Source organism: Alligator mississippiensis, chromosome 3, assembly GCF_030867095.1.
Source record: "Alligator mississippiensis isolate rAllMis1 chromosome 3, rAllMis1, whole genome shotgun sequence".
Lineage (NCBI taxonomy): Eukaryota > Metazoa > Chordata > Crocodylia > Alligatoridae > Alligator > Alligator mississippiensis.
The window spans coordinates 13,052,143-13,063,381 of record NC_081826.1 but is presented as its reverse complement, the minus strand read 5'-3'; the positions used below and the strand labels follow the sequence as shown (position 1 = coordinate 13,063,381).

Here is an 11,239-nt window from a genome sequence, read left to right as displayed (position 1 = left end):
GAAACTCCATGTAGGAAAAATCAATATTACATTATAGCACGTAAGTCAACACCCAGCCTGACTCATAAGCTCTGCGGTCAGCCCCGCCACACGGCTTAATGCAATAAGAAATGTTCTTCTGTATCGACAGATCATGAATATGATGCTCTCTCCGTATTTCTTTTGCATTTTTTCATTTCAACTCTCCTTTTGCACCTGAGGCCCTCCTGTTCTGCAGGAGCAAAGAAGAAAGTTCTGTTTGATCTTTAACTAGTTTTCAAGGAGACATAACATGATACAGGCCTTGTTCCGTGCCATGGAAGTTCAAGGGAGCCGTGCTATTGACTTCATTGGGTGCAACGTGATATGGAGTACATCGGGGGTGGCCAGCCTGCCACCACAAGTGGCACAGGAAAACTGTGCGGCAAGTGGCAGATTGGGGAGGGAGCAAGGAACACAGCAGCCGTTTGGGCAAGAAGTAGAAAGCAGAGCAACGGACTGGGCAAGGAGCACAGGGTAGGGAGCAGAAAGCTGAGCAGCAGATTAGGCAGGGGAAGGTGATCGGAGTGGCTCTTGGGGACGGCACAGGGCTAATTTCTGGCATGTCTGCTATAAAGGCTGGCTCCTACTCTGACTACATGATGCAAAAAAGTTTTAAGTGTGTGAAGATCCCTGGGAACTTCTGGCTTCATCTCTGCATGGTACTCAGGACACTTGGTGCCCACTGTCTTCAGCTGATGTTGTGGAAGGTCAGTACATCCCAGGACGTACTAGCACCCTGCACAATGAGGGCTAACCTGCTATGGGTTTGCTTTCATTCACCATGGGCTAAGAGCATGGGCACCAGCTGTTAATCTTGAAGCTGCCACACACTGAATATCCTCTCGTATTTATTTTTGTGTCAGTTTGTGCCCCTACATATTGCCTTGCACAAGGAGGAAGGAGGTCTCACTGAAAGCCAGCCTGATTGTTAATCCTGAAAACAACCTCCAGGTGCAAAGGTCTGTGTATACCTTCAGCACCAGCAGTGAAAGACTGACTCAGTTGCAAAACAGTGTTTGGCTTTCCCTCTGCACATTGGCCTTGGACTTTAGCTATGCTGGGTGTTAGGAGCCTTACAGCTACCCCAAAAGGCAGCCCTCCAGGCCACAACACCAGTGTCAAAAAAGCCCAGGCTGGTCAGGGACAGTTTGCTTATACTGCTTTGAATCCTGCAGTGTGATCATTACCTCCTGCTGTGAACACGCTCCCCCACCAGCTGAGCCTGAGCAAAGAAAAACCTCTGCTGCTGCCTATTTCTTGCTGTACACAGGGGCCTGATGATCAGCATTTTAATTGCCGGGTCTGTGTTCAGTTGAAGGAAAGTGGCTTTGTTTAGCAGCTCATTTGACCCCATCATTCAGCTTATCATCCCTCCCAGTGGCCAAGTGCTCTTCAGTTTGGCTTCTCTCTGAATACTAACAATGATTATTTTTATCTAAATGGAGCATTGAAGTGGTGCTGTTTTGAAGGGGTGCTACAGCATACACAGGCATTTCAGAGGAAAAGGTCCACAGAGAGTAACTCGTATTTACACTCTCTCCCGAACAGAAGATTGTATCACTGGCCATTATCACTTCCATTTACTGAAAGATCCAACTGGAAATAAACCGCAGAAAATGGCATTGCTTGTCTGTTCGGGTTAGCAAAACCGGTTTTGTGATAGCTTGCTAAAAATGTCACAACCCTACCCGTCAAAGCACCTTTCATAGCAGATAAACTGAACATTAATTCTAAAGTTCATGAACACAATGGCTAACTGGTAGGATTACAGAGCAAATGTACTAATGTCTTCTAACTGCCCCATGCTCTTAAGCAGGACGTGCAGTTCTGCCAACAGCGGGGTGACGGGGAAGAACGCTCTCAGAATAAAGCTAGCTGCTTTTGGACCTGTACGATCACCCTACAGCCAAAATTTAGTTGGGTTGCATCAGTTCCTAGGAAATGCCAATTAACATCCATTTGCACAGACAAAAAGCAGGGATTTACAAGTGCATTACAAAAAGTACAGTTGTAAAGATAGGCATGCTTTTCATATCAAGCTTTGCAACGCACCTATCTTGCATCTTGCTTGTGGAAAAGAGTGTTTTGTAATATCACCTGATCCTTGCTGTTTGAACAGAAACAAGATGCAGCCTTTAATACACTCCATTGGCATGACAAGGTTCCTGAAGTCCTTGTCAACTGGTGCACGCGAACAGAGAATTTGCATGCGATGGTCTTGTTCGCAGCTTGCATGGGCGCAAGTTATTATGTGAAAGTGGAAGTGAAGAATTTCCAAATCCAATGTGTTTTCTCCACCCCTGATTTCCTACTTTTCTTGGATTGTGTGGTTCTCCGATACATGATCCATTCAGAGCAGCAAGGGGAAGAAACTGGGTTAGAAGACAAAGGTTAGATTCCCAGCTGATATAAATAAATCTAGCTCTGAGCACAGTGAAGCCTAATTTATATTAAGTAAGAATCAGGCAAAAGTCTCCTACTAAGGAGAACTGGAAAATGAAATTGATATTTTTTTTCTTTTGGATCTGGCCCTAGTTAACTAGCTAGAAGTCCTTGTAAGTTAGGAGCCTAAAACTGAAAGTGGGCATCTCAAGTTCACAGTCCCCTAGTCAGCAGCTGCCCAACCCAGCTTCATCAGAAGGAGTGAAGAGTGCCTCCCACCCTTCCCCAGCCCCATAGCCTGGTGATTAGGGCACTGCCTTGGAAGGTGGGTCATGTGAGTTTGAACCTCCTCAGACTAAGGAGGGAATTACCAGTAAATCTGGATCTCCCACTTCCCAGGAAGTGGCTCTAGACACCACTTTTTTTGTACAGGAATCTTCATTCCCCAATCCCAACCCCCAAAAGTAGCATTTCATGGCAATTGAGGGTAACTCCTTCAGACTTTGTGCTAAGAATTTGTGGTAAAATAATCCCTGAGATATTGGTCGGCCACTTCCTGACAATTGGCTCCTATTAAAGTTGAATCAGATCAGCTGCAGCTAATTTAAGATTTCACGGGTGCAGCAATGATACAGCCTACAGGAAGAAACACAATATAGAAGATCTGTATCTTGAGTTGGTGGCTGACTTTAGGTGTGTCCTCCACTGTGCTAAAATGATTAACATAAAGGGTATATTAAAACTATTATCTTCTGTCAGCCTCTCCATTTAATTAACAAGTATTGTTTTTTGTGGATTTATGTCATATGGATATTTTTGTTAGCCTTTTTAATGCTATGCTTGGTGCAGTACTGTTTGCAATTGAACAACTGCTTTCACTCTAACCTTTCCATGAGCTTTCTACTGATAGGGAACTGTAGAAAAATAATGCTGGAAGGGCCCGTAGGAGGTTATCTAATCTAATAATCAGCTCAAAGCAGAATTATTCCTGTCCAAACCATTCCAGATAATTGTTTGTCTAATCTGGATTTGAACTTCCAAAAATAGATTGCACAACTTCTCTAGGTAGCTTGTTGTAGTGCTTAACTATCCTTGCAGTTAGAAAATTCTTCGTCATATCTAATCTGAATCTCCCTTGCTCCAATTTAAGCCTGCACACTAGTTATCCTGTTTGCTCTGGACATAGAACAAGTGATCACCATCCTCTTTGGTAGAATGCTTTGAAGACTGTTATTAAACCCTCACCTATTGCTATTAAATCCTCACTGGGTGCAGTAAATTACTGCACAGTAAGTGGGAATAGGCCAGCTTCTACACGTGCAGGCGTTAAAGTGCATTAACACTGCATGTGAACTGATTTAGGAGTAAAGTTATTCCCAAGCCAGTCCACAGACACAATGTTACCGTGTAGGAAGGCGTCTGCACATGTGTTACTGTGCAGTAACTAATCTGGCGTAAATTTGATACCTGCATGATGCACATATCAAATTTACGTTCAAGTCAGAATAAGTCATCATATTTACTGTGCAGTATGGGTGTGCATGTGTAGATATTTTGCAGTAATTTCAGTTACTGAGCAGTAAATTAGCATGTGTAGATGCACTTACTGATACTAAGTCTTCTCCAGTCTGACTACTTTCAGTTCTCCCAAACTTTCCTTGTTTTAGAGGTTTTCTAGACCTCTAATAATTTTTGTTGGACTTCTTCCAGTTGGACCACGCCTTTCTTGAAGTGCAGCATGTAGCCAGCACTGGATATAGTACTCCAGGTGATGCTGAATAGAGTGCAAGAGTCTCTTCCTGTGACTGCTAATATTGCTGCAAAACAAAAAATGAAACAAAAGGACTGTTGACTTGTATTCAGTTTGCTGTCCCTAATCCCAAATCCTCTTCTGCAGAACTACAGCCTAGCCCATTGCCATTTTGTGTTTGATTATCTGACTGTTCCCTCCTAAGTGTTGTACTTTACACTTGTCCTTAATGAATGTCACCTTTTACTGATTTATCATGGATGTTATTTCATCTTAATCCTGTTGTCCAAAGTGCATGCTATCCCAGGCAGCTTGGGGCCATTCAGAGGTTTTCTAACTATACCCTTGATTCCATTTTCCAGGTCAGTAGTAAAGAAACTGAACAGTACCAGATACAGGACACATTCTTGGGTCAGACTCCATGGCTGTGTCTACACGTGGCTATATGGTGCCTTTGTTACTGTGTCATTATTTTGGAAGTACTAAAAGATGACACAGTAACAGCCTGTACTGAACAGTGCTGGCTGTGCATGGTTATTTTTGGTGGCTATGTCACCAAAGCAACATGCTGTAATGAGGGAGCGTATTGCTACAGTGACATAGCCACAGCATCATGGCTTTTGCCAATGGATGCTATGGCGCCATAGCATCTTGTGTAGACATGCCCACTGACTCCTCCCAGTATAATCATTTGAGCACAGTTTTCCTAACCTGGTGTGTACCTACTTTACAGTAATTTCATCTAGCCTGGAATTTATTGTAAAATCAAAGGGCAAGAGGGCATGGGACAGATTTGTTATCGTGTTTAGGCTTCTTTATGTCATTCTAGCAATAAGAAGCAGTTCCAAACCCAGCTTCACTGGCTTCTTTGTATTTACATCAGTTCTGTGCCATACTAACTTCCCCTGTTTCTACTTTCTTGATGATACACAACTTCTAAGGGGACCAAGCAAACAGATAGTAAGTATATACACTAAAGGAGTAATTTTTCAGAAGTATGTTTGCAGTATAATGGTCAGCAGGGGGGAGAATGGGGGAGGCAAAATCCACTTTTGGTTTTCCTCTGCCTACCAGTGGGAGATATAATTGTATGGGGCTTTTTGACTGGGAGCTTCTTACACACTAAATTGGATGAGATTCTTGAGGGGAGATCAATAATTAGATGCCTAATTTAGTATTGGACATTTTATTAAGTCTCACCATATGTGCACTAATCAGCTTGAATGAATGAAATAGGATTGTAGTGGCATAGTAACTGGTTGATATGGTCTCTTCCCATATTTTTCTTCTTCTGTACTGAAACAATTGGAGCATTTTTTTAGCTACCGGCAGACTCACTTAAACAAATTAAATAATTCAGAGGAGAAGTGATTTTTTTTTTAATTTAAACTATACACAAATAATTTTTTGAAAGTTTATAACCAGTGAATGGATTTTTCAAGGTTAGCGTGAATCCATATAACATACTTTATGTTCTTTTCCTCTGGTCATAATAAATGTTCTGAGAAGTCTTCAGATTTGAGGTGCATAGTAATATGGGCAACAACTGACAGCTCTGTCTAAAGTATCTTCTACATCTAAAGCACAAGAGAACTATTCCATTACAAGCAAGGTGGTTATTGAATCTACAACCAATCTTATTTTCTTAACTATTTTTGATTAACAATTAGCCCATTATTAGGCTACAAAAGCAAAAGTGTCCTCCATGCCTAGAATGGTACAGGTGACAGTGGGCGCACCTACATGAGAGGCTTTACTGCCAAGTAGAGTAGTTTACTGCGCAGTAAGCATGTGCATCTACATGTGCACATGCTTTGCGCGCAGTAAATCTCAGTAATCACAAGTAAATTTGCTACCTGCAAATGCAAGTAGCAAATTTGCCATCATGATTAGTAATGGCACAGTGGCACTTATGTAGACGCCCGACCAGGAGCAAATCTGCTTCCAGTCAGCCGGCTACCAGGGGGTGGAAGATTGCTCTCTGCCTCCCAGGAGCTGCCTGCTCCCTGCCCTGAGGAAAGCCTGGGTGGGGACTACGCTCCAAGCCCCCCGCTCTGAGATCTCCATCCTGTTCCCTACCCAGCTCCATGCTCATGGATCTGAGTGAGGAATCGCCTCCCTAGCCTCTACCCTGCAGTTGTGGAGCAGGGACTGGGAACTGTCCTGGTCAGGGGGAGGATCCAGCCCCATGCCCCTTGATCGCTGCTGGGGCAGGGGAATATTGTTCCCACCCTGGTAGCAGGCAGCCTCCCCAAGGGCAGGGTGCAATGCTCCAGCCCTGGCTAGGAGACACCCTGCTCTCATGCTCCCTGCCAACCCCTGGGCTAGCACCCCGGGGGAGCCTTGAGCTCCTTGTGGGGGTGGCAGGGGCCCATTGCCATTAGCAGCAAATCTGCTCCCACTTCCCTGCATATGTAGATGCTTGCCCAGGGGCATTTACTTTCAAGTAGTTTATTCACAAGTAAACTGATCCTGGATCAGATGCATGTGTAGATGCACCTACTGTGAGTCAAATACCCCACATTAAAATTTAATAAACCAATGAGGAAGATAAAGGCATCTCTTCCTTTCTGCTCTGGAAGAGAGACACTTTCTCACTCTTCATATTTTCTAAGTTCTGAATAAAAGGCCACATCTTCTTTGTTACTCAGAAGTTTGAGGTCAGATTTTTTTTTTCTTTGTATAGAGACTTATCTCTTGGTATCATTATCATGTTAAAAATAGATTTTCCTTTTTATTCTATAGATCTTTTCATGTCCAGTTCCTCTTCGCTAGCCTTGATAGACCTCCATAGACTTATATATGAGCTAAGATTATTTACAACTTACTCCATTCATTTGTTAATTTACAGTACCTATAAATAATTTGTCACATTGATTTCCTAGATATGTGGGATACCAACAAAAGTACTACCAAAATTGAATGCTGTTAAAAGCCTGGTTATACCTGAGGGTGCCTTACATTTTTTAACCAGATATGTAGCATAAGGAAAAAGTAAATCAAGACAATAGCATGGTAAAGGGAGTGCTGGTAAACTCGCTGACTATATGAAACTAAATCCAACATAATATTCCAATCCTTACACAAGGAAAGAGCGCAATGTCTAATAGAGCATTCATCACCGAGACATAAACTTTACCCACTATTACTTGGTACATAAACTTCCCTTTGCAGGTATTCCATGGTTTTTTATATTAAGTACTGACAATGCAATTATGCCTGCTTTGTCACACAAGAAGTTATGTGAATGCCCTCTAACCCATTAAAAGTACAGAAGTGATAGCTTAAAATTACTGGTGATATATAGCCATCCATTTATTAGGCTCGCCCTATGGCAAAGGGTCTTAGGTTTCTTAATTTTCTGGTTACAATACCCAAGATGCATAATGTATAATCAATAAAGTCCTTGATCTGTTTTATACAGGACGTGTAATTAGCACTGAAATGCTGTTTCTGGGATGTATTATAGAAAAAAAAGTAGCCCATTAAACTAGATACTTAGGCCATTGCCTTTCTTATCCTTTTCTTCCTCCTTCCCTAAACATATCTTGTGATAAGTCTCATAAATGGGGATGTGTGTGGGAGGGAGAAGCAGTAACAAATAAATGAATGGGCTAAAGGCTGATGCTTCCTCATGAGATAGCGGAGTAAGAGGCAAATCCTATTTAATCTTTTATGCATCTAAGCCTTTCTGCACCTTGCACTGAATATGTGAATAAAGTCTTGCCCCATTAGGGGAAGGGGTCAGGGCTAGAACCTAGGAGCCCCTTCTTTCTCCAGCAGTGGTCATCTCACTGAGCCCCCCTCCCTCTTCAGCCTCATATATCTTCTTTCCTGGATGCCTAGTGCAGGGGTGGGATTTTTTTTGAGCCTGGGGGCCATATAGGGAGTTCTTATTAGTTGTAATGGGCTGGGTCGCCACCTCCCTCCCACAACAACTCACCAAAACTCCTAATGTGGGATGTGGCCTCAGGCGGGCAGAGAGCAGTGTTCAGGTTGGGACAGGAGAGCAAGGCCAGGATCACAGGGCAGGGGCACGAGGCAGTGGCAGTGCAAGACCAGGGCCCGGGGCAGAGACATGATCCGCTGTCTGCACACCCCTGCGATGGGCACAGGTTCTGCAGGCAGGGGTGTACAGACAGCAGATCGGAGCTCTGCCCAAGGCCCCAGCCCCATGCTATATCACTGCCCCAAGTTCCCCCCCTCCAGAGCCAGCTGCCTGCCCACGCAGCTCCTGGCCAATCTCCAAGGAGACCCCAGGAACACTGGGCAGAGACAGCATATGGTACCTGGTGGGGAGGGTGGGGTGCAGGAGGGAGGCATGTGTGTGTGTGTATGGAGGGGGGCTGGCTAGGTGCTAGGTCCCGGGAGCTGGCCAGGGGTGTGGGGTGGGAGGAAGGTGGCACGTGCAGCGGAGCTTGCTGGGGCAGTGCAGTCCATGCAGCTTCCTCTCTTCCCTGCTGAAGCTTCCTTCCCACCCAGAGAAGTAGCAGGAGCAGGAGGAGAAGCTGCTGCTGGAACGAGGGGAGCTGAGCAGCACCCAGGGGGCCACCAGACGCTGTGTGCGTTGGCTGAAACTGGGCCCAGAGGGCACAGGCAGAAGTGTAGCGCTGGCAGCCCCAGGTGGGGCTTGGCCCCATGCTGAGCACTGCAGGGGCAGCAGGGGCCAGATCCAATCAATTGGCAGGCTAGATCTGGCCCACAGCCTGTATTTTGCCCACCCCCATCCCTAGTGGGCCAAATTCAAAAGGAGACCCAGAGAAAATGCTTAGTCCATGACCTGGGGGTTAAAGTGCTTGGCTGGGAAGGGGGCATACAGGTTCATGTTCCCTCTGGATGGGGACATGCCAGGTGATCCCATTTTGCCTTGGAGCCCACGTAGTCATAGTAGAGCCATAGGGGGCAAGCAGGTAGAAACAAAATCTCAACTGTGCATCAGTTCCCAAAACAGTAAGACAGGTTTTAGCCCCAAGTTTTTAAATCCCATAAATATCATGGCTGCAGGCCCAGGAACCCCAGAGAACCCAGAGGAGTCCAGATTTAGTGGATCTCAGAGGGAATTTTTGTTGAGAAATAAAATCAGTCTAAATAGTACAGCTGCTTTAGCTGAGGGAGCGTTATGAACATGAAGCTTGTATTTAGCAAGATCAATTTGTATAATCTACTTTTTTTACTTAAAAGATCTATTATACTGTAATTGTCGCAAGATTCATTTTGCTACAAAGCTGTCTCCAAAGTATTGCCAGCATTCTCTTATGGCAGTTTTGGATTAAAATCAAAACACAGCAAACACTTTCAGTAATGGCTGCCTTGGTCCTTAGGATCTCAACACAGTAAAAGCCCTAAATAAGATCATACGAAAGTAGGGCTGGACATGGGCAGATCTAGGATTGTGTAAACAGGGTGTAGATGGTGTGAGGGTTCATCATATATAATACAGCACTCATTTTCCTCCAGTTAAAGAGCAACTAGAAGCTTTACCAATATGCTAGGGGCCTAGTGCTATATTCATTCAGTTTAGGATCAAAGCAAAAACAAATATATGCAATATATTTACTAGAATATGCATTAACTTGCTGGATCACACATTACGTTTAAAAAACACAACAAACTAGGCAACAATTAGTCAAAAGATAATTGTTTCATTAGTACATTAGTACTGTAGCAGCTATAGTAAAATGTATATCTCTTATTTAGAGTCATAAAACAAAATGTAGCCTTCTTGAATGTCATAGATTTCACAGACATTAGGGCTGGAAGGGACCTTGGACTCATTGAGTCCAGCCCCCTGCCCCGGGGGCAGGACGTCAGTTGGGGTCACAGGATCCCAGCAAGAAAAACATCCAGGTTTCTCTTGAAGGTGTTCAATGTGGGTGCTTGAACCACCTCCGGTGGCAGGCTGTTCCAGACCTTGGGGGCTCGGACAGTAAAGAAGTTATTCCTTGTGTCCAGCCTGAAATGGTCTTGCTGGAGTTTATAACCATTCGACCGCATCATCCCTTGGGGCGCTCTGGTGGACAAACGTTCCCCCAGATCCTGGTGAACACCCCGGATAAACTTACAGGTGGCCATCGGATCACCCCTGAGCCTGCTCTTTTCCAGGCTAAAGAGCCCCATGGCTCTCAGCCTCTCATTGTAAGGTCTGTTTTCCTGACCTCTGATCACGTGCGTGGCTCTCCTCTGGACTCTCTCAAGCCTCTCCACATCCTTTTTGAATTGTGGAGCCCAAAACTGGACGCAGTACTCCAGCTGCGGCCTCACCAAGGCCGAGTACAACAGGAGAATGACATCCTGGGATTTGCTTGAAAAGCATCTATGGATGCAAGCCAGCATTTTGCTTGCTTTACTAGCCTCAGCATCACATTGAAGGCTCACGTTCATCTTGTGGTCAGTCCTGACCCCCAAGTCCCTCTCATCCATAGTGCTAGCCAGCGTAGCACTGCCAAGCCTATAGACAAGCTGCAGGTGTTCCCTCTGAAGGAGCAGAACCTTGCACTTTTCACTGTTAAACACCATCAGGTTCTCCCCTGCCCATTTCCTGAGCCTGTCAAGGTCAGCCTGGAAGAGATCTCTTGGCTCACAAAAGAAGCTCTACGAGCCAGGCAGGAGTCGAACCTACAATCTTCTGATCCGTAGTCAGACGCGTTATCCATTGCGCCACTGGCCCCTGCACAGTAGTACAGTTAAATACGTTACAGCCAGGCATTTCCACACCTGAGTTAAAGGTTTGGGATAAAGCTAAAAACAGTTTGCGGGTCTGTGAATGAGAAGATAGGCATTACCAAGAATGACTAACAGACAGCAAAACCACAAAAGAAACTATAGCTTGAATAGTATAACATCAAGATCATTAAAAAGGCAAGAGGGTCATTAACAACTGTTAAATCAAAAGATATTAGCAGAAATCAGGTAGATTATCAAGATCCATTAAGTCAATTGATTTAGGGATCAGGGCTGCTTGACTTAGTTGATTTAGGGATCAGGGCTGCTTGACTCCCCTTTCCCTGGCACTTGGTTTTAAAGTGTGAGTGGAGCATAAATCAAAGTGGGGAATGCAGCTGCTCCACTGCATCCCTCCTGGATCTG

At 44.6% G+C, this 11,239-nt stretch overlaps 1 non-coding gene across 1 annotated transcript; it reads right to left on the bottom strand.

Moving 5' to 3' along the window:
* Positions 1–10,747: 10,747 nt before the first annotated feature.
* TRNAR-ACG (transfer RNA arginine (anticodon ACG)) lies at positions 10,748–10,820 on the bottom strand. Its single transcript has one exon. It is a non-coding gene; the product is annotated as a tRNA-Arg (tRNA).
* Between the last annotated feature and the right edge of the window lie 419 nt (positions 10,821–11,239).